We start from the raw sequence: 24,586 nt of genomic DNA on the forward strand, positions 1-24,586 counted from the left end.
TTATCCAATAGTAGTCTAAGGGGGGGGGGGGGAGCAATCCTGGCTTGCGCTACGTCCTGAAGCACTGAGTAAACAACATAACAGCCGCTGATATGGGTGATATCAGTCCCAGGATGCATCATGCCGTATGAGATGAAAGAATCATCGTAAACCATTTTGATCAATGTTCAATGATTTTTATTGTTTGTAAGTTGAGGTTGCAGAACGAGGTGATTCCAATTTTCAAATGCATGCATTATGCTCAATCGCCTTTAATACAGCATGTCGAAATTCCCAGTTCCTTTAACAATTGTGAAAAAGCTTGACCCAATCCATTTCGGGCCTTACCGGCCCTTCGTCAGGGGTTCTTTTCTAAAAATGTTTAACATCAAAAGAATTGTCATTAGTATGCTGTAAAGTCATTTCAACAGCCAATGTTACACACCTTCTATGTCTGCCATGTTAAATGTCTCATAAACAACGCTTTCCCTCTAAAAGCGTGAAGTAACAATTTCAAAGTGAGCTACCGTTTAACCTGATCTACAATGACACTCTAGTTTTTTTTTTGAGATGAGCCTCTGCCCAATGAAATATACAACGATAAACACTGCCATTACCCTAAGAGTAAAAAACGGGTCTTTCATACCTCTGCTTTCCGTTCAAATGTATGCACAGCGCTTCTCACGTTTCTCCTCTGATACATATTTTTCACTCTCCCATGTGATAAAGCCGTTTTTAACAACATGACCACTCCCACATCATTATTCAATTGTTTAAACAAGCCTATTCAAACTTCAACTCCCATAACCCTCCATTTTTTAATTGTTGAACTCCATCCTGTTGTCTGGCTGTTCCCATGTTTATGCTAACGAGCCTCCCTCGGTAACTCAGAATACCTCGCCCTTCCCTGGATTGTATTAAAAATGCGTCATTTGCACGACACCTTATAAAATATGACATAGTTGTTGCAACATAAACCGGTATAAAAACATGCACTTGTTATAAATTAAATCTAACAAAATTTAAGTGATTAACAACTTTGATTAAAATGGTTGACGATAATTCTTTCATCTCATATGGCGTGAAGCATCCTGGGACTGATATCACCCATATCAGCGGCTGTTATGTTGAAGGTAGAGCACAGGTCTGGTCTCAGACTTTAACTAGTACAACCTCATCCCTGTTAGATTTTCAAGTGGCTACATTAGCATGTTCTGGGTGCAAGAATGTTGGAGCTCAGAATAGCTCAAATGACCAGCACACAGATTATGCAGGCAGTGAGCAAGAAAAAAAGGCCCCCCCCCCCCAGCCAGGTTGTTTCTGATCATTGGCATACTCGCTGGGCTAAAGAATTCATAGGCAATCACTAGAAGGAGGAGGGAAGTACTGCCAAGGTAGTTTTGAACACAGAGGTTGTAGAGGTCTCAGAATGTTTCTTATTAATATCGTAGTGGTCGGAGGACTCAAGTAGCGAATCAATCATGACAGGCGAGTGAGGCCGCTCAGGCAGGAGTGAAGGGAAAGTACACATGGTCAACCGCATGAAAGCACCGTAGCAAAGGAAGCCGAAGGCCCTGTGTTGGGGGCATAAAATGGGACTATGCCACCACTCAACATGCCTTCGAGGGCATTGCAAATTCCCAAGACATCATAGAATAGGCACAGCCAAGGCTGAATAAGCCACCTACCCTTGAGACCATATACCAAGTATCATGCTACATCGAGAAGAGACCCAGTCTGAAAATCAAAGACCATGAGTAGCCAATTAATAAGCTTCAGGGCGCAGTAGGAGAATTTCAAATCTTGTTCCAAGATTGTAGAGAGGATCTCAGCAGTGGCATGCCTAGCTGGAACCCTGGAAATGGAAATAACCACAATAAAGGACCACACTGCTGTGCATGAAGAGCAACTAATGGACACTCAGTGGAAACTAGAAGACCTTGAGAACTGACAAGGCCGCAAGAACGTAAGGATTTTGAAAATAGAGAAGGGTACTAATAGCAGCAATGTGAGAATATTTATGGATAAGTTATTCCAGAGCGCCTTCCCTGAACTGAAAGGGTGGAACTGGGACCATAAAATCCAGAAAGTTCACAGAACCCTCTTACGATGAAGAGGGTGGACCTGAGAAATGTCTCAACCAGTACAAAACCAAGGGCCATGTTGGTTTTCTTCAGCAATTACCTCCTAAGATAGGTGATCTTCGAAAAAACACCCCTGATTCTAAATGTTGTATAGGCGGACACTACTGGAGGTTGAGGCAATTGATAAAGCCATTTAAGGACACGGGGACAGAAGCCTATTCAATGAATCCTGCCAGATTAAGACTATATTTAACAGTAGGCTATAGGTATTCTTATCAGAGATTAAGGCAAAGAATATTTGGAGAATCTGTGACTGTAACATTGTGTTTAAGAGCCAATTGGGGTGTCATATTAATGGCTGACTACAGGGCTATAAGCTGTGTTTGTACTATTTGAAGGGGAGGGTCTATAATGTTTTGGTGTTCATGTTTACATTTTATGATCTCTCTATATATATATTCACTTAAAAAACCATAGGTTTCACACAGGTTATAGTTAGGTGGACATTTCACTCGTAAAAAACCAATGAAATTCCCCTGTTATAGTTAGTTCAGATAACTATAACTCGCGCTCCCGCAATCCACTGCTCATGACGTCACATATTACATCACTCATGACATGGTCAGTGGCATCACTCATGACATCACTGTTGACATCATCCTTGTGATAGAGTGGCGGTCGCGCGAGTTATAGTTATCTGAACTAACTATAACGGGGGAATTTCATTGGTTTTTTACGAGTGAAATGTCCACCTAACTATAACCTGTGTGAAACCTATGGTTTTTTAAGTGAATTTTCAAGGTTTTTTAAATGCTAATTCCTAACTATAACGTGTGTGAAACCTATGGTTTTTTAAGTGAATTTTACGGTTTTTTAAATGCTAAGTTATGTATTTATTAATATATATATATTTTAAAGGTTTTTCACCGTGCGCGCACCGCGCATGCGCGGTGTGCTTCACGCACTGTGCGCACCGTGCGCGCACCCCGCGATTTAAAAAAAAAAAAAAAATGTTTATCTCGCCCATGGGGGTCCTTCTGTGACCCCCTGACAAAGGCTAGGGGGTCAGGAATTCTCTTCCCTGCCCCCTTTTCACGTTTTCCACCTTTTTTCCCCCTTTCCTTTTCAGTGTGAGAGACAAAATGGCGGCCGCCACTTCCTGATTTCGACCGATTCGAATGTTGACTGACATCTAACAACCAATCAGAATTTCGATCGCGCACGGCACCGTGCGCGCGTACAGATATTTATATGCTTTTAAATGCTATTTTCTCAGGAAATACTGAACAGATTGACACCAGACCTGCAAAAGGCACTTCCCTGACCTGAGGACTACCTCTCTGCCAAATTTCAAGTAATTGTGTTCAGCCGTTCGGGCTGTACCTTCGACTAAAGGTCCTATGGAAAAATGCATGGGGAAAACGCGTTTTGGGACCCCCCTTTTTTCTCGGCCCCCGCTTGATGAATCACCCCGAGACTTTCAGGGTAGGAGCTGAGCGGAGCGCCCCATTAGTTATTCAAAATAGAATTTTGAGATTTCCTATGGAAACACGGTCCTAACTATAACTATCTACTGGCGACCGCCAGTAGTTAATATATATATATATATATATATATATATATATATATATATATATATACATATATATACATATATATATATATATATATATATATATATATATATATATTAGACTAAAATAAACTAGTTATACTGCACTCATTGTGTGGTTCGTGTCTGTTTTTGCAGAGGAACAGCAGAAGGAAGCAGAGAAACTGTATATATATACATATATATATATATATATATATATCCCAAAATTTCGTAGCCAGTAAATGCGCTCTCAGTAAAACAAAACTCCACAGCCAGTCTCAAAAGAGGTGTTTAATAGGACGCGTTTGAGCAGCTTGACAACATAATCCCTGAGAAAGTGCTTTGCTGACGCTGTCATGGAAGGTATCTATATTGTCATGTGACATCATAGGTAAAAATGTAGATTTAGGTTTAAAACCTGTAACACATGGTGAGTCAGTTGGTAACTCTAAAGCCTTAATGATTTGTGTAGTGGATAATTCACTTTCTGTAGACGAATTGTGAACTTGTGAGGAATCTGTGATGTTGTTGGTATTGCTCACCTCAGATTCTTGTCCTAGCTGTATCATGGTGATAAGAGTGTCTATATCCCCAGAATTGATGTTATCCTGACAGTTAGATATGGAGGATGCCAACCTTCTGTTGTCACCTAATCTCTTTAACTTATGCCATTTTTTGAGTTTTAATTTTCTCGTGAACTTAAAAAGATCTATTCTAGTCTCAATGAAATCAAAAGATTTGGAAGGATAGAATGACAAACCAAGACAGAGAGTTTCTTTCTCAACATCATTCATCACCCTACTGGAAAGATTAATAATAGTCTTATTAACCATTTCGTGCTCCATTAGTAGTTTTTCTTGGGACGTGATCTTCTGTTTCCCATGTTGCCCCTTGATCTGCCTCTTCTGCCATCGCTGGAATATTCGTTTCCTTCTATTTCTCCGCTTCCGCGTCCTCTGCCCCGACCCCTGCCCCTCTGTCCTCTCGTCTGAGGCCCGGGGTTTCTTGCATTGTCCATCGGCTCCGGCGTAGGTGTTGGTATTCCTCTAAAAAATTAACCTGACGGGAAGTGGAATTAGTGGCGGTGGCATTCTCCACTGAGATATCAGATTCGGTGTCACTTGTGAAAGAGGAAATAGTAGCTTGGCCTTCATCTTTATCAGTATTGGTGGGCACAGTTGTATTGTTTTGTTTGTAAAGATGGTCGTATTTGCGACTAAATGTGAGAATCCTTCCACTCTCATAGTCTCCATAGTCGCGGTTGAGTTTTCTTTCTTTACGTGCCTTGATGTCTTCCTCGTATTCTTTTTTTTAAACGGTCTTTCATGGCGCTTATTGCTTTGTTGACTTTCTCTACATCAGAAGATTTCTTAATATCCTCCATGATATCCTGTATTTGTTTAATTAACTTGTCCCGGTCTATCCAGGCGTATTTCATCAAAATCTCTAACATCCTTCTCGAACTTAGAGCAGAGTTCTGAGACCATTCTTGTAACATTTCGGGATTTGGCATCTCGTATGTTGGTGTGGTGAAAATGCGCAAACCTCTGGGGACCATGTCCTGATCGATATAATTTTGTAAGGATGTTGCTTCCCACCATTTTGAAGTCTCTGTTTTTTTCAATTTCTCTAATTTGCGTAATTGTTCATCAATTAGTGGTGTTGGAACAGTCTCTACAGTTGTGGCTGTTCTTGGCTGCCTTTTTGCAAACATTGCATGTGCTGCTGCTTTTCTCTCATCATCTTCGTCCATGTTGCTAACACCTCTGAGAATAACTTTTGGGGAGAGCTGGGAGTCTAGAATACCCCTGTATAATTACAGGTTCCTCCTGCCGCGTGATGCGTGAAAAAATACCTCTGCCGAAAATGCAGAGAACTGTACTCAAATGCAGGTAGTGTCACCGGTAATGGGGAGAAAAAGAAAAAGAGGTGTGCAGTAACCGAAACACAGTCAGTACTGTAATGTACCTCAAACGGTAAAGTCCCAAAACACCCGGAAATCACGAGTGAACATACTCATGGTGTGTCCGCAATCCAAATAAAGGGGGTGCCTAGCGAACACAATGCTGCTTCCCTTGTAACGAAGGTCATGAGTCCTCCGTAAAGGAGAAACACCCCCTCCTCACACAACGGGGCAGACATAGTCAGGCTATAGGCTTACCTCCCAATCCAGGGCAGTCCACACCAAATCTGCAAGTGTCACAGCGGCCGGTCCAAAATAACGATCTCAATCTCCATTTCCAAAATCGCGCTTCTTCTGATTGTCTGGGACCCAAGAGAGGTGGCACATATGCCGGCGAAGCCAGCCGGCTGATATATCCCAAAATTTCGTAGCCAGTAAATGCGCTCTCAGTAAAACAAAACTCCACAGCAGAGGTGTTTAATACGACGCGTTTCAGCTCCTGGCAGAGCCTTGGTCACGTAATGGCTTGTGCAAAACATCAGTACTGCGATGGGTTCGTGCTTCGCTCCCAGTTTTGCGAATCTTTTTATGGGACGATGGGAGGAAGAACTTTTTGCGAACCCTGAAATGGCAGGTCATCTTGAACATGTGACCACTTGGATACGCTATATTGATGACCTTTTCATCATATGGAAGGGCACGGAGTCTGAAGCAATTCATTTTGTTGAACAGCTCAACATCAACCCATACAATATTGTCCTTACCAGCAACATCAGTAGCACGATGGCTGAATATCTTGATGTCAGGCTTGATATCAAAGAGAATTCCATCTGCACTGTTCTTTTTAGGAAATCTACCGCAGGCAACAGCATTCTTCATGCCCTCAGCAGTCATCCAGACACTCTCAAATGGAGTATTCCGTTTGGAGAACTGTTGAGGGCAAAGAGGAATTGCAACACTGTAGAAGCATATCAACTTGAGAGCGTTCACATGCTTGATCGCTTCAAGGCCAGGGGTTATCCCAACTGGGTATTACGCAGAGCCAAAGACAGGGCTGACGGCATCAGTAGAGCTTCCACCATTGAGGACAAACCGCCTATTACGAACGATGAAGCAGGGAATGTGACCAGGTTGCTCATGACATTTAATTCTGATTCCCGCAAGATACACCAAATATTGGCAAAAAATTGGTATATCCTCAAATGTGATAACATCATTGGTGCCAATATTCCCATAAGACCCAGTATCACTTACAGAAAAGGGAAAAACATCAGGGATCAACTTGTACAGAGTGATGTCACCATCTATCCCAGAAGGCACGAACATGGTCTTCAAGGGTTTTTCCCTTGCGGCCATTGCAAGGCATGCAAAAACAGTACCTTCTGCAAGAGTGCCTTGAACAACGGGATCTATAAGGAGATTACTCAATTTTTGACCTGCAGTTCCACTTTTGTCATCTATGTAATTGAATACCCGTGCAAGTTGTGGTACATTGGCAGTACCACTCTCATGGCCAAAAACGCATCCTTGAACACTGCCGGGCAATCATACACAAAGATGACAAATATCCTGTTGCTCGTCATTTCAGGGATTTACATTTCTCGAACCCTGCCCTTCTCAAATTCTTCATCTTGGAACAAATCTGCAACAGCCCCAGGGGTGGGAATCGTGTTCTTAAACTCAGACAAAAAGAATCTAAATATATTGTATACTTCCAAACTAAGCATCCGGGGGGGCTCAACCAGGATGAAGAACTGTCAATTATTCTTAGGTAATATCGGTGATAATTAGATACATTTTTTTTTTCTCATCTTGACTTTTCTTATCTTGATTTGTGTGATGTTGTCTTATGTCCACTCATTCCAACATTCAACATTCATCTGTTCTTTCTTTCATTCTGTTCGCCTCCAGTTGCTTTGTGCATTGAAATTAGAAAAACATGTTGCACTGCATTATGGTGTTTCATTACTTGTTTTTAATGTTAATTAATTTTTATCACTTACTTTAGAGGAGGAAAGGAAGGGGCCCAGTCACCGGCACTTACACTTCACGGGCAACCTACCCTTTTCCCCTCACCATCACTTTCATTGGGCGTCTGATGGGTATAGTATTTGACTTCACATGGACTTTTGATTGACTGACAATGTGGTTGTTTTATTGTTTTTTATGAGTTTGGACACTGGTCCCACATTTAGACTCATAATGCACTTGCATTTCCATTTACAGGCTGTGACATAGGCCACTCATTGGTGTTTCATATTACTTTCCTATTCAGGAAACAGTTCTCATTGTTTTCACCAGGTGTCACTTGCCTATGGCACGCTAGAATGTTTGCTTTTAAAACTATGGGTGCACTTAGGCACGATCTGACCTTTGAGCATGATGTAGTTTATATTGCATTACATACTGTTCCATCTCTGCATCAGCGCACAATTGCGAACACTACCTGTGTCGTTATGTTTCACTAGGATTGTCCTCACTATTGTGCTTATGTGATAGATACCTCTTACATTGAAGGATATTAAATTTTGAGGATTTGTTATCTACTTCACATCACTTCAAAACGTGTGCCACATATTACGACAATTTTATTGTCTCTTGTTTAAGATCAGTCATTCTGTTTGCTCGTACAAACTAGTATATGATCCTGGCTTGGAACTTTCCCCAATATCAAGCATTTTGATTTATTCATATTATTTTGACATTTGGGTACAGATACCCTCTATACACAACAATACTGTGCATTGAGAACAGAACTGTGTTGAGGTATTACTCATATTACACCATTTAAATATGTCTGCCAGATCGACGACAGTACTGTTGTCCTTTGTTGATGTCTAGTACAAACTTTATTAGCCACCCTGTTTGTTTTGCACAAGCCATTACGTGACCAAGGCTCTGCCAGGAGCTGAAACGCGTCGTATTAAACACCTCTTTTGAGACTGGCTGTGGAGTTTTGTTTTACTGAGAGAGCAATTACTGGCTACGAAATTTTGGGATATATCAGCCGGCTGGCTTCGCCGGCATATGCGCCACCTCTCTTGGGTCCCAGACGATCAGAAGAAGCGCTATTTTGGAAATATATATATATATATATATATATATATATATATATATATATACATATATATATATATATTATCTACTGGCGGTCGCCAGTAGATAGTTATAGTTAGGACCTATTTTCCATAGGAAATCCGCAACATTCTATTCCCAATAAGTCTGGCGCCGGTTGACGAATCCTCGTGAAATTTTCCAAGCTTTTGGCCAGCTCCGCTCCGCTCCTACCCTGAAAGTTTTGTGGTGATTCGTCAAGCGGGGGCCAAGAAAAAAGGGGGGTCCCAAAACGCGTTTTCCCCATGCAATTTCCCATAGGATCTGTTGTCGCAGCTACAGCCCGAACTGCTGAACGGAATGACACCAAATTTGGCAAAGAGGTAGTCCTCAGTTCAGACTCGTGTCTTTTGCATAAATGGTGTGAATCCGTTCAGTAGTTCCTGAGAAAATTAGAGTTAAAAGTACATAAATATCTATGGCCGCGGAGGATCCGTGGACCGTACACGCACCGTACGCGCACCCTCCCCGAACCGAGCGCGCACCCTCCCGATCATGCGCTGAATGCTAATTGGCTGTCGAGTGTCTCTCTACATTCGAAACCAAGAACTGTTGGCGGCCATTTTCTGCCTCGGTAGAAGCGAGGCTGAAGAAGCAAGGGGAAAAAGTGTGTAAAACATGTAAAGGGGGCAGAGTGGAAATACTCTGACCCTCTAGAGGTGCTTAGGGGGTCCCAGAAGGACCCCCTGGGGCCCCCCCCTTTTTTTTTTTAAACGGCGAAATGCACGCACGGTGCGCGCATCCTATCGCTTTGGATGCAAGGATTCTCTCGCGGTGGGTTCGCGGATCCAAGGGGAAAAAAATGAAATTGTTGGGAGATAAAGATTAAGCTTAAGTGTTTTGTTCTTGAGTGGCTCTAAAAAGACAAAGTGCAGTCGTGAAATATGTATTGTGTGCAGTTCCCTTACCACTTCCACTGTAGTGAATGAGTTTTGGTAAACTCCTAGGGATAGTGGTGCTTGTCTAGAATCACACTGTGAGTCTGTGTGCATTTGGGAACCACTGTGAGAGAAGTGTTTGGTAACATCGTGTATTTGCTGACAGATAACTGTTTTAAAACATGTCATGTTGTCAAGTTTTAGTAGCATTAGAAGACAGTTATGGCTTATGCTTTCATTAAATGAGTCAGGCATTGACAGTAAAGTGCAGTCGTGAAATATGTAGATTGTGTGCAGTTCCCTTACCACTTCCACTGTGGTGAATGAGTTTTGGTAAACTCCTAGGGATGGTGGTGCTTGTCTAGAATCACACTGTGAGTCTGTGTGCATTTGGGAACCACTGTGAGAGAAGCGTTTGGTAACATCGTGTATTTGCTGACAGATACCTGTTTTAAAACATGTCATGTTGTCAAGTTTTAGTAGCATTAGAAGATAGTTATGGCTTATGCTTTCATTAAATGAGTCAGGTATTGACACTAAAGTGTAGTCGTATAATATGTAGATTGTGTGCCGATCCCTTACCACTTCCACTGTAGTGAATGAGTTTTGGTAAACTCCTAGGGATAGTGGTGTTTGTGTAGAATCACACTGTGAGTGTGTGTGCATTTGGGAACCACTGTGAGAGAAGCATTTGGTAACATTGTGTATTTGCTGACAGATAACTATTTTAAAACCTGTCATGTTGTCAAGTTTTAGTAGCATTAGAAGCCAGTCATTGTTTATGCGTTGATTAAATGAGTCAGGCATTGACACTAAAGTGCAGTCGTGAAATATGTAGATTGTGTGCAGTTCCCTTACCACTTCCACTGTAGTGAATGAGTTTTGCTAAGCTGCTAGGGATAGTTTTGTTTGTCTAGAATCACACTGTGAGTCTGTGTGCATTTTGGAACCACTGTGAGAGAAGTGTTTGGTAACATCGTGTATTTGCTGACAGATAACTGTTTTAAAACATGCCATGTTGTCAAGTTTTAGTAGCATTAGAAGACAGTTATGGCTTATGCTTTCATTAAATGAGTCAGGTATTGACAGTAAAGTGTAGTCATGAAATATGTAGATTGTGTGCAGTTCCCTTACCACTTCCACTGTAGTGAATGAGTTTTGGTAAACTCCTAGGGATAGTGGTTGTTGTCTGGAATCACACTGTGAGTCTGTGTGCATTTGGGAACCATTGTGAGAGAAGCATTTGGTAACATTGTGTATTTGGTGGCAGATAAGTGTTTTAAAACCTGTCATGTTGTCAAGTTTTAGTAGCATTAGAAGCCAGTGTTTGCTTATGCATTGATAACATGAGTCATGCTTTGACACTAAAGTGCAGTACCATGTAGTATTGTCTTCACTGCACCAGAACTGAAAATTTAAATGTTTTACCCAGGCACCTTCCTAGAAGTAGTCTGATGATTTAGTCAGTTTCTAAGTACTTATGTTGTGAACCATTCATTACCAAATAGACTGCTTCAAATGTCTATGCAGTATGCATGTAGTTCTCTAACCACCTACACAGTTGTTTTTCACACCTTCAATTCCCTAGTCAGTAACCATACACTTCCAGGAAACACCCTGTCACTCCCTTTGCAGTCCTCTAGTGACCCATGCAGCACCATGTACTAATCCATTCACTCTGCCAAAACCCAAACACTTATAAATTCACCGAGACACTCTCTTTCCAGTACTCTAATGATTCAGTCACTGCCTAGGTATTCATGTACTGAGCCAGGCCTTAGCAAATGGACTGCTTCAAACCCCTATGCACTATGCATGCAGTCTTCTAACCACCTAGACACTTGTCTTTTACACTTTCAATTCCCTAGTCAGTATCCATATAGTCCAGCAAACATCCTGTCACTCCCTTTGCACTCTTCTAGTGACCCATTCAGTACCAAGTACTAATACATTCCCTGCGCCAAAAGCTTACCACTTATAAATTCACCCAGGCACTCTCCTTGCTGTAGTCTAATCATTCAGTCAGTACCCAAGTACTCATGCAGTGAGCCAGGCCTTAGCACATGGACTGCTTTAAATGCCTATCCAGTATGCATTCAGTCCTCTAATCAGCTACACAGTTGTCTTTCACACCTTCAATTCCCCAGTTAGTATTCATACACTTCTAGCAAACACCCTGTTACTCACCCAGTGTGTCTCCTTTTAGTACTGTAATCATTCAGTCAGTTAGCATGTAGTCTTTTAGGGAGGTAGGCTTTAGGGCATGAACTGCTTCAAAGTAGTATGCACTATGTATGTGGTGTTTTAATCATCGTCACACTTGTGGTTCAGGGCTATAGTTTCTTAGTCAGTTTTTATATAAAATGTGTTTGTACAGTAATGGAATAGTATACATTTGAAAGTTATTAATATACATTTATTTGTGATTCTTTTTTACAGATACTGTTTTTCAACGTTAAAATAGAGAAATTATGCCAGAAAAAAAAAGAAAAAGAAAAGAACAGAAACAGGAGGATTATTTGAAGAAACATCAACCACAAGTATTGAATGAACAAGATAATGTGGCTAAAAGGAAAAAATCTTCTGGTAAGATCACGAAGCAATTTATTAAAAATGTTTGTAGGAGCAAACAGAATGTAGATAATGCTGCAACTTCCGAGAATTTTTTAAGAAAGAAAAAAAATCAAAATAAGAGGAAAAGTAAAAAAGCTAATGTTTAGTCAAAGGAGATAAAGTATGGTAAAAGAAGACAAAATCAGTATAAGGAATTACGCAAAAAAATATTTTACAAGAGAGTAGTGCATAATTTGCTGAAAGATGTGAAGAAATATAAAAAGAGAGCTTTATTTTATAAAAAGAAGAAGCATATTGAAAGCATTGTGGAAAAGGCTTTTGAAGTAAAAAGGAAACTGTTTATTTTAGTGTTAAACAGAATTCGGTCACTAGATAAACCAATATATGTAATGAAGGCCAAAAGTAGGAGGAAAAGAGTTATTAATAAAAAAATGTTTGTGATTTTTTGGGGGAGAATGGAAACACAGTTCTAGTTCAGAGCCTTTTTTTAATGAAGAGAGTTATTCACTGAGTGAAAAATTATTGTATGCAGTTGACACCAGTGGTAGAGGTTATGAGGTTAGTGATGGTTGTCCAATGGAGAAAGAGAAAATGGTTGAAAGAAATGCAGATGAAGTGATAGCTGATGAAGTTTTAGGGAGACGTGCTAAAAACCCTGTGTACACTTGGGATTGCAGTAGTGTTTGTAGTGTACGACAGGAATCTATTGAAAAATTATGTAGTTTTTTACGAGCCTATACTAAAAAAAGTGTAAAACAAAAGATTAAGCTGTTGCAAGGACTAGACCCTTGCAGAGTGAGAAAACATACTGGTTTGCAAGGTCATTCTCTGGCTTGTCTTTCTAGGAAAGTTTGTGAAATGCAGAAGTTAGTGAGAAGGTTGTATTATGCAAAAAGTCCAGCACTAAAGTTAAGTGAGTTGAACAGTGCTCTTTTACGTGGGTCAGTTTCAGATGTGAAGCAGGACTCTGAGGATATTGAGTTTTGTTACTTTGGGCCTCAGCAAGAGAGTGAAGAAAAAGACACATTAGTAGAACAAAATGTTGAAGACAATGTAGAACCTGTAATTACAGAAAAATTTGAGGATGAAATCACAAAGTTTAAGGTAATTTCAGGTGAAAGACCAAATGTTTCGTGTATTTGTTGTCGGCGAAGTCACTATAACAATCAGACTAGGGGTGTCAATCTGTATTTAAAAAGTGAAATAGAAGATAATGATAAGTGGATGGAATTTGCAACTTATTTGTTGGTAGAGGATTGTTTTGATTTGGGATGTGAGCAGCGTATTTGCAAATATTGTTATAACAAATTAGATGAGAATAAAATGCCTGCTAGAGATGTTCATAATAATCTAGAGTTGGTTGCTATTCCTTCAGAGCTGATAGATTTAAATACGTATGAGTCTATTCTGATACAATGTGTTCTTCCCGTTTCAGGCTATTGTTCGTATGGAGCCCAAAACAAGTAAATTACCTCCATCAGAGTTGCAAAGAGGATTAAAAGGAAGAGTTGTGTATTTACCATTAGATTTAAGGAACAATATTGAAACTATTGGTGTAGATCATGCAGAAAATGAGCCACTACACATTCTAGTTAATGGTGTTCCTTCTAAGAATAAGAAAATCTGGCAAGAGTTAGTGGATGTTAGAAAAGTGCAAAAGGCATCATTGTATCTGTTAAAAAATAATGAGTACTATATAAATGTGTTTGTTGGAGAAGAAGAAATAGATTTAGGAGAAGATAGTGAAACATTAAGTGGACAAATTGAAAAAGTGGACATGTCCAGATGTGAAGAGATCTATGAACATTACAGTGTACATCCACTTCATTCCAAAGAGGTGATGGGGAATCCGATTGAGTTGTTTCAAATGAAAAAAGCAACAGGAAGTCCTATGAGTGTATGGGAAGAGAGCTTGGAAGCTCGTTGTTTCCCGCAGTTGTTTCCAACAGGAAAAGGTGGACGATATGATGAACGTCCTGTGCAGATTCCTGCATCTGAATATCGGACAACAAGATTATATGCAGAAGATTCAAGATTTCGATAATGTATCCCTTATATGTTTCATCTTCTGTTTGAAAGTGACTTGTCTGGACTTTCATATGCAGTAAATCACATTTTAAAAACTGGAATGCATCTTCAAAATGTAACTGCAAGGGATTTTATGGATAAAGTGCATCAGAGAGATGATCATTTAGAATCTCAGTTGATTAATCTGATGGCATGTCAGCGTGGGACTAATGAATATTGGTACCGTCAACATGGAGAACTGAAATGTATGCTACGGAACTTGGGAACTCCTACATGGTTTGTTACACTAAGCTGTGCTGAGTATGCTTGGGATGATTTACTTGAATTTCTTCGAGAGGCAAATTCCAATATAAAAAAATATTGAATACAAGACACCTGGAGAATTGTGCTCTTTGGATCCTGTCAATGTATGCAGATATTTCAATCATAGATTTGAAGCTATGATGTCTTTCATCTGCAATAAAAAGAATCTTGGAGAAGTTGTGGATTTCCTTTGGAGAAAGGAGTATCAAGCAAGAGGTGCTCCTCACATACATATGTTGTTATGGGTCAAGGACGCCCCCAAATTTGGAACAGATTCAGATGAAACTGTTTTGTCTTTCATTGAAGATTATGCTACATGTGCTCTTCCAAATAACAGAGAAGAGAAAAACTTAAAACAACAAGTCTTACGATTTCAAAGCCACAGGTGTGGAAAATACTGTCGACGAAAGTACAAGTCAAAGGATAAGTTCTATACCAAATGTCGTTTTGGATTTCCACGTCCTGTATTATCCAAAGGAAGAGTGAACAGTTTTATGTCAGCTGTACGACATACCATCACAAGAAAGTCTCCGAAAAACACCTACAACTTAAGAAGGATCAAAGAATCAAAATACATAAATGACTACAATCCAGTTATTTTATCCATGTGGAACGCTAACATGGATATTCAGTATGTTGAAGACAATTCCCTTGCTGTTGCTCGATATGCAACGTCTTACATTACTGAATCAGAAAAGACTGAATTGAAAGAAATGTGGGAAGAGATTTCTCACTAGAAGACTCTAAGTAAGAAATTATACAGTTTCAGTTTGAAGATGTTATCGCATCGTGAAATTGGAGCATATGAATGTTCAGATCGGTTATCATCTGCAAGTCTGTATTCCAAAAGTAGAAGAATCATTTGGGTGAGTCTAGGTCTTGCAGGAATGCGAAATCGGGTACTGAAATCTGTTCAAGAAATTGAATATTTAGCAGAAAATGACACTTAAAGTACAGATATTTTGTAAACCAATATGTTGGACACATACTATCCAAAGAGAAGTCATCATCTTGAGAACATGTGTCTCTATGAAGTGCTGCAAAACTACACTTTTAAACGGAATATTACAGAGAACATCAACGATGGAAAATATGGAGTGATTGGTTCTGAAGGATATCTGGTGAAACAAAGGAAAGGAAATTTAATTAATCACAGAAAACTGAGTTGCGACACTGGTAACAAAAGGGAATTTTACTATTTAGCCCTTTTGCAAATGTTCAAACCATGGCGTTCTGAACTGGAATTACTTGGAGATTTTCCCAGCTATGAAGATTCATTTAATGCTTGTAAAGATAGCATACAATGCAGTGCTTTCGCAAATTATGTTAAAATGTTGAATGATGAAATTGATCAAGAAGCTATAATTGCAGCTGAGATTGCTAGAGACAGTTCTCAAGACAGTCAAAGTTCTGCTGCACTGAGTCAAGATCCACTAAGACAACCAATTGTTGAAATTGGAATACCACAAGCTATCTGGAGAAGCTTGTTGTGAAGTTTCAAGGGTGCTGAAGAAAATGAAACTTCTCATTATTGATGAGGTGAGCATGGTTTCGAACTTGATGCTTGCCTTTGTGCATTTAAGAATGCAGCAAATTCTTAAAACAGAGTATGACGTGTTATTTGGAGGAAAACACGTCATAGTTTTTGGAGATCTACTGCAACTGACACCGGTAAAAGGACAACCGGTATATAAAACACTTGCCCATGAAGATACCAGAAAGTCTCTTGGCAGTGTTGGGTGTTGGTAATGTGAACATTTGGAGTACAAATGAATACAAAGAACTGACAACAAATATGCGACAGGCAAATGATGCTGAATATGAAAGTATTCTTCAAGATATAAGAATTGGAATTCTTTCAAAAAAAGGGAAAGAAGCTTTGGAGAGTCGATTACTTTGCAATGTCTTTCCAAATTAAAATGCAGTTCCTGCAAAAGTGTACGTGGAAATTGCTAAAAATAAGTCAGTGATTTGCTTAATGCCAACACTGCGTGAGTGTTCAATATTCAACGAAGAATTATTAAAATTGGAAAATTAAGAAATTGTAAAAATGGAAGCCATCGATAAAATACTACATGAAGGAATCACTATTATTTTGACGGGTAAGTTGAGATCAAAACTAGATTGTTTAGAAAAAAAAATATCTAAAACTGCTGGTTTGGAAAAGACACTGTATGCGTGTGTAAACTGTCGGGTAATTTTAAGGCGTAATTTGGATGTAGAGAAAGGTTTAGTTAATGGTGCAATGGGCAAAGTGGCGGATTTTGTGAATTATCAGAAAAAAGAAGGAATTGAATTTTTAAAAATTAAATTTGATCAGATTGATGAAGTTAAAGAAATTGGTCGTTGTTCAGTTTGTTTTTTGCTTGTTAAAGATTTATATGTCCGTAGGAAACAATTTCCATTTTCTCTGGCATATGCAGTGATTATTCATAAATCGCAAGGATTAAGTGTAGACCGTGCATTGGTGAACTTTGGATCTACCGTATTTAAAGAGGGTATGGCATATGTTGCTTTGTCGCGAGTCAGAACATTATCTGGTTTGTTTTTGATTGATTTTGATGAGACAAAGGTTACTGCAGATGCAAACTGTGTAAAAGAGTATAATAGGTTAAGAAGGGTGTATGCTCCAAATTTAGGTCAATATCCTGTATTTGAAAAGCGTATGGTTGGTCAAAAAAGAAGGTTAGAGAATATCTGTTCTGAAGGTATCAAGAAAAGAAAAGAACAAGATAATGTTGTGATTGCAGGTAAAAAGAAATTGGACACTGTTGGAGAGATTGTTGGTTATCAGTTTGAAAATAGTTCTGGTGTCAACTGCTATGCTAATGTAGTGGTCAATGTTGTTTTTTATCTTGAAGGTTTGCAAGAACAAATCATGGAGAATCGGCAAAAAAGATTTTGTTCTCTGTTGCATTCTGTTTATGAGAAATTGACAACAGATAGAAGTAAAATACAATCTGTTTCAGATGTTCGTAATCTTTTGGATGTGTGTTCTGGTTCTACACAATTTACACAAAATATCCAACAAGATGCTCAGGAATTTTTAATGTATATGCTTACCATTTTTGAAACTGAAGGTGTAGAAATAGAAAATATTTTTGGCCTTTCTTACAAATGGGAACATGATTGTGAAAATTGCATGTATACATGTAGCACCAATGTAGACACTGAGAGATTTCTGTATTTAACATTACCAGACTGTAAATCAGTGTCTTTCAATAAATTAGTTAAAGGTGTAAATCAAAACATGGAGTGTAGTCAATGTAAATCAGAAATGTTATCCACATTATTCTTAACAAAATATGGAAAATACATAATTTAAATGATGCAACGTTGTACAGCTGACGGAAGAAAATTGGATACTTTAATAAAGCAATTTGTAGCAGCACAACTATCAATATCAGGAAGGACTTTTGTAGCAATTGCTATAATTTTTCATGATGGTCCTTCCACCACATCTGGACATTACACTGCCTATCTAAAATGTGACAAAGGCTGGACACTTTGTAATGATGCCCAGTTGGTTTTCAAACAACGTTTGCCTAGTGAATTACCAAATTCCTACCTAATATTTTTAAAGCCAAAGTTTTAGGAAGATAATTCACTCTCTGAGGAATTTATTATTATAATTTAATAGGACTACCATTGGACAATTTACATAAAGAAGAAGTGCGAAAATACCATTTGGCCTCAAGGAAAGGTATATTTTTGAATTATGGACTTTTTGGTGGTCATTTATTCGGTGATTATTTTAATGTGGCAACATTTACAGTTTTTATAAGTTAAAGTTATAAAATTTTGTAATCTGTAAGCAATTCATATATGTATGATTTGTATTTTCTGGTATTTTACTGACAATAGTATGTTGGTTTTTTTTTAACAATCTTTATGATTGTTTTTTTTTTGCCCGCTGTTAAGTGATGAGTACGATTGAAATCACTATTTCTAGTGAAATTCAATATGTTATGTTATGTTAATTCGGATCTTTTATAGCGCACGGCTACTCCGAAAAGTGTCCCGGCGCTTTGGCAAAAACCCGAGAAGTGAGGCCAGGGCAGAAGGAAGCAAACAGAGGGTTACTGGGCAAAGAGCCAAGATTTCAGCTCCTTCCTGAAAGTCAATAAATTATTGGTTTTCCTCAAGGAGACAGGCAGAGAATTCCAGCAGTGAGGCGCCAGAAAACGAAAGGAACGACCTCCAATTCTAGTCAGTCTAATTGAAGGGACGGAGGCCATGGACAAAAATGAAGATCTCAGAGTTCTGCTAGGAGCATAGAAAGCCAAGCGCTTCCTGATATATTTGGGCCCTACCTGATGGAGTGCCTTAAAGGCAAGAGTTAATGCCTTAAAGGTAACCCTTTTAGACATAGGGAGCCAGTGCAGCTTTTTTAGTAGGTCAGATGCTCTCGCTCTCCACTGGAGACCGTAAATGGCTCTAGCAGCGGAATTCTGCACAATCTGCAGACGTGAAAAGAGAAATTTTGGCAGTCCCAGATAGAGCACATTCGCATAGTCAAGGCGAGAGCCTATCAGGGCCATCACAGTAATCTTTCTATGCTGCAAAGACAGCAGCGGAAGAAACTTGCGCAGCATCTTCAAGATGCCAAAACATTTTCCCGCAAGCCCGAGGATCTGAGATCTGAAGGAGAGATCATCATCAATCAGGACACCAAGATTTTTAGCCTTGGATGAAAGATCTGCCGGTGGAAACATATCAGGGGGCCACCACGCCTTCCATCTGGGGTCAGGGGAACACCCAAAGAAGAGCAGTTCCGATTTATCGGAGTTACATTTGAGACTGTGTTGTTGGAACCAGTCAAAAACAGCCCCCAAACAATGTCTGATCCGAAGGCCGTCAAAGTCAGAGCCCTTAGCACAAGTAAAGAGAATCTGGGTGTCATCAGCATAGGATATGATCTGGGCACCAAACGATTCCGCCACTGCCGCCAGAGGAGCCATATGGATATTAAAAAGGGTGGGGCTTAAGATGGAACCCTGAGGTACCCCAACCTCCAGTGGCGGCATCTCGGCGGAAAAAGGTGGCGCCCAGACCGTTTGCCGGCGGCCGGTCAGAAAAGACTTAAACCAGTTCAACACCGTTCCCCGCAAACCAATCTCCTGGAGTCTTAAAAGGAGACCGTCATGGGGGACGGTGTCGAAGGCCGCCGACAAATCCAACATTACCAGGATGGCCTTTCCTCCAGTGTCTAGTACATCCCTGATGGCATCGGTGATTTGCAGAAGAGCGGTCTCCGTGCTCATATTCGCACGAAAGCCCGATTGAGTGTCGTGCAAGATATTATTGCTCTCAATAAAGGGGGAAAGGGAGGCATGCACATGCTTCTCAACCACCTTTGCCAGAGCAGGGAGGAGGGAGATAGGCCTATTGTTGGAATGAATTAGTGGGTCCAAATTGGGCTTCTTAACTAACGGCAGGATCAGGGCGTGTTTCCAGGCTTGGGGAACAACTCCCGTGCTCAGGGACATATTGAGCACCGGGTTGAGCAAGAGGTTTAAGGCAGGTGCTATTCGCCCAAGACATTTAGCAGGGCAAGGGTCCTGCGGGGAGCCGGATTTCAGCTGAGTGAGGAGATCGAGTGAGGCTGAAGGAGATAGAGGTGTAAATTCAGAGAAAGAAGAACCTTCAACCACCCCAGATGGGAGCAGGTGTCACTACGAGACACATAGGGGAAAAAGTATCCTGAATGGATTTAATTTTAGTGGAAAAGAAGATTGCGAGCTGATCAACCCAAATTTCGGTATGGGAATGAGAGGGCAAGATCGAAGTAGGGGAGACAAACTCCTTTACAATGCGAAAGATTTCTTTACTAGTATTCTCAGCATCGTCAATCCTTCTTTCAAAATAGGCTTTTTTTCCAGCCATAATGTGGCTGTGATAAATCCTAATAGCTACCTTATATTTAGTTTTATCCATCGGATCATAAAGGCGACGCCATGCCCTTTCGGCTTTCTTGCACTCTCGTCGCATCTCACCGAGAGAGGGAGTAAACCATGGGGCAGAAACGCGCTGATAGAATTTGCTGGACGTTTTCCCAGGAGCTAACTCCTCAAATCTATCTTCAAGCCACCTCTGTAGCAGATCCAGATCCTTCTCTAGACTACCGGATAGCTGACAGGGGTAGAGAGAAAGAGCATGTGTCAGCATTTCAGAGGGCACCCGGTGAAATGCCCGTGTTGTCCCTCCCAAGGCGTCCATAGGTCTTATGGAAGTCTTAGTGGTAGAAAGGATATGAAAATGTATTAAATAGTGGTCAGACCACAATACCGGGGCCGGGGGGAGCGTGTTAATCAGTGTAATAGAGAAAACTTGGTCTAGGATATGACCTTTGTTGTGTGTTGGAGAAAAGATGTACGGTGACAAACCCAGAGGGGCTGTAATATCCCCCAATTTTACAAAATCAGTATCACTGCGCATATCCATGTGGAGATTAAAATCTCCCAGCAGTATGCAGTGTTCAGATTTTAAGCAGAGTACGGAAAGCACAGCCTGCAGTTCCTCGAAAAAAAGACCTAACGGTCCCGGAGCTCTGTCTATTAAAAGGCCAACACAGGTTTGGTGAGGAGACAAGGAAAGAGTGAAACCGAGGGACTAACATCCCGTGATATTCTCAGTCGGAAAAGTCGCACAAGGAAAACGCTTGTCAACCACCATAGCCACCCCACCACCTCTACCAGCAACCCTGTCTGACCTGATGATGATATAGTCCGTAGGAACGGCATTGGCCAGATCACGGCCAGAGCTCTCCCCCAACCAGGTCTCTGTTAGAAAGAGGCCGAGCGGTGTAGACTCAGCTAGCAGGTTGTAGATATCCAAAGAATGTCTGCTAAGAGACCTGGTATTAAGGAGAAAGCATGAGTGGCGTGTGGGCAAAATTGTGGGAGTAGCTGCATTGGGTCCAGTCAGACGCCAGCCACATCCGGAGCAGCTCCTCTTAAGTGCCCTGCTACCGGGAAAGACGCAGCGGCAGTTAGCCGCCTTGCCTTGCAATGAGAGGAGTTCCGCAGAGGAGTAGAGACGCATGACGACAGAAAGCAGAATACACCCACAGAGAGGAAAAAATGCCAGCGTCCGCAATCGTCCGCAATCCGGGACGCTGACGGGCGCAGACGGGCTTTCCTTAGGTGCTCCTTCGGCGCTCCTTCGGCGCGCCCACCACGCGCGTCCGCTGCGCGGAAAACAAAACGCCTCTAACTTATAGTCGTGCAGGGTGGGTGGAAGGAGAGCCGCAATGCTGGTCCGCCGACCGGCGTGCAAAAACTCCTCCCAAGATGGCCCCCATTTCTATCCCCCAAATACCCAGCGGCACCTCGTATGCCAGACTGGAAAAAGGAAAGGGAAAGAAAAGCAAAGTCCCCCCGCGGCGCTGTTGCCACCCAGCACACGCGGAGAAGACCGGAAAAAGAGCAAAGAAAGCGTGAGAATGCACCCGGCTTTCCGCCTCAGGTGCAAAAACAGAAAAGGAGTCAGTGGGAAGACACAATCAGGTATGGAACATACACAGCCTATGCTAGTTAAAAAAAAACACACAATAGCGGTGCAAGCGCTAACAGTCAGCGCGATAGCAAAAATTAAAAATTACACAGCACGCTGGCTCACAGCATGAACTGCAATCAATTAAAACAAAAGGAAGCTCTGGTGATAAATTAGGAGTGCCACAACACATCAAACCCCAAAAGCACTGCCTCAGGTTTACAGCATGGTAGGGTAGAACAAACTAACTCAGCGCGAGCTACAGCTCTAACTTATAGTCGTGCAGGGTGGGTGGAAAGAGAGCCGCAACGCTGGTCCGCCGACCGGCGTGCAAAAACTCCTCCCAAGATGGCCCCCATTTCTATCCCCCAAATACACAGCAGCACCTCATGCCAGACTGGAAAAAGGAAAGAGAAAGAAAAGCAAAGTCCCCCCGCGGCGCCGTTGCCAGTCAGCGCGATAGCAAAAATGAAAAATTACACAGCGCGCTGGCTCACAGCGTGAACTGCAATCAATTAAAACAAAAGGAAGCTCCGGTGATAAATTAGGAGTGCCACAACACATCAAACCCCAAAAGCACTGCCTCAGGTTTACAGCATGATAGGGTAGAACAAACTGGGAACAGCAAAAAAGGCAAACAAATTACTTTGTGGAAATTATGCTGTGTTGTAAAAAATCTATTATTACATGTTATATATTTTTTTTCTTTTCTTTCACAGATCCAAATTTTAAAATAAGCAATTTTTAAGAATTTAGATTTGAATGAAAATGTGCAAAAAATGTGTACCATTTTTTATTCCTATTACTGTGAAGGTAAGTTTAACTAAGTCTCAATATGCAGAATGAGAAGGTCTGCAAGAAGCTACAAAGTGGAAAAATATTTCTAAAAACACTCTGTTTATACCTATGTAGTTTTGAAATCTGACCATAATCAGATATCATGTGACCTGCAAAAAAAGAGATTTGAGGGGCTCATATTATTTCCTATTTTAGCTATTGAAGGACCGCAATTATTTCAATCATTCTTCTTTGAACATATTTGCAGACAAAACTCTGTGCTTACTTTTATCATTCGCAAGGAATTTTAAAAACGGAAATATGTCACTTTTTGTAACATAGTTATTGTGTAAGATACTGTTTCATATTTACAAAGAGAGGAAAAGGTACTCTGTGCACTTTTTATACTCCATATAAATACAACCTCATCATGCACACCACTTTGTGTTGAAAGGGTGTTCTATAAGTGTTGTTGTGCATGATTGCACTGAATACTCATACAACAAGACATATGTCTAGACTTATCATAAATCATAAATCTCGATATGTGGGTGAATGGTGCAGCATTCTAAAATTGGTGTAGGAAAGTAGAACAAGGAGAATTGTTTTCATTTCTCCACATTTTTATATCTCCAATGCATGCTGAAATGTTCAGCATACATTGAAGGAGAAAAATGCATTTTCTCATTGTTTTTGTGCAGGAAGGTGTGTCTTCCTGCAGAAAAACAAACAGCACATGACACAGATATCCTTGCACTACGGTGCAAGGGTGCCTGTGTCACCACATGGCTGCAGTTTAAGCAGCCGTGCAGACAGAAGCATAGATTTGGAACATATTTATGTACATATGTTGCATCCCTGTGCTTCGGAAGTACTACAGCACACTGCAGTTAAAGAGGTTACTGTGTGATGCTGCAGCACTTCCTCATACTTCTGCACTTATACATTCACCATATGCTACTAATGCATTCATTCAGTCAATTACGTACTACACATACATTCATCTAAACTTTCACTAACAAAGAAATTTTGCTCTTTTTTTAAACCAGGAAAGTTAGTTCTTCGAAGAACTTTGTTTTTCTTCTTTCTTCTTTTATAATTTTTTTGTGGTTTTCTGATTTTTTTTTTGGTTTTTCTGCAAAAACAAAAAAAAAATTAAAAAACAGGAGATACCAAACAATGAACTTCAGGGAACAATAAAAAAACCTAGCAAATGAGACTTTCTTGCCGGCGGCAGATCAGATCGATTGACTGCTCACCATAGCACAAAGTCTTATTGCACTTAGTGCAGAGCACTTTTAAAAATTGAAATTGAGGACGGATGTCCAAGGTTTGGGCTGATGGATGCACTCTTGATGTGCTCGGCTGCGATGAGGTGGATGGCGCAGGAGCAGGAGTGTTTCTCATCCGTCGGCACTCTTCTCGTGCAAGATTGTTTGGATGAAGGGTCCTCATGTGCTTCATCATACTTGCTGTGCCGTATGAGTATTTCTTGTTAGGATCCCCTCTCGATAGGACTCTTTTGCAAATCTTGCACGTGACCAAGGTGGCATTGGACTTATTCTGCCCCTCGGGAAAAGTATAGAATTTCCACACCACTGAAGAAAAACGTTCTTTGGGTGGTGCCTCCGGCAAAAATTCATCCTCAGAAGTATGAGGTGATGCAGGTAATGACAGCTGTCCTGAAGCCATTTTTGGTTGAAAAAAGTTAGAGCTAAGTGTAAACTTAGTCTAAAAAATCTTCTTCTCTCTAGAGAGTTGGTGCTCCAAAGAAGGTCAAAGAAGAATGATTGAAATGGGTGGGGTCTTTCAATAGTTAGAAGAGGAAGTGTAATGAACCAATCAATTCCTAACTATA

Source organism: Triturus cristatus, chromosome 2_1 (genome assembly GCF_964204655.1).
Source record: "Triturus cristatus chromosome 2_1, aTriCri1.1, whole genome shotgun sequence".
Lineage (NCBI taxonomy): Eukaryota > Metazoa > Chordata > Amphibia > Caudata > Salamandridae > Triturus > Triturus cristatus.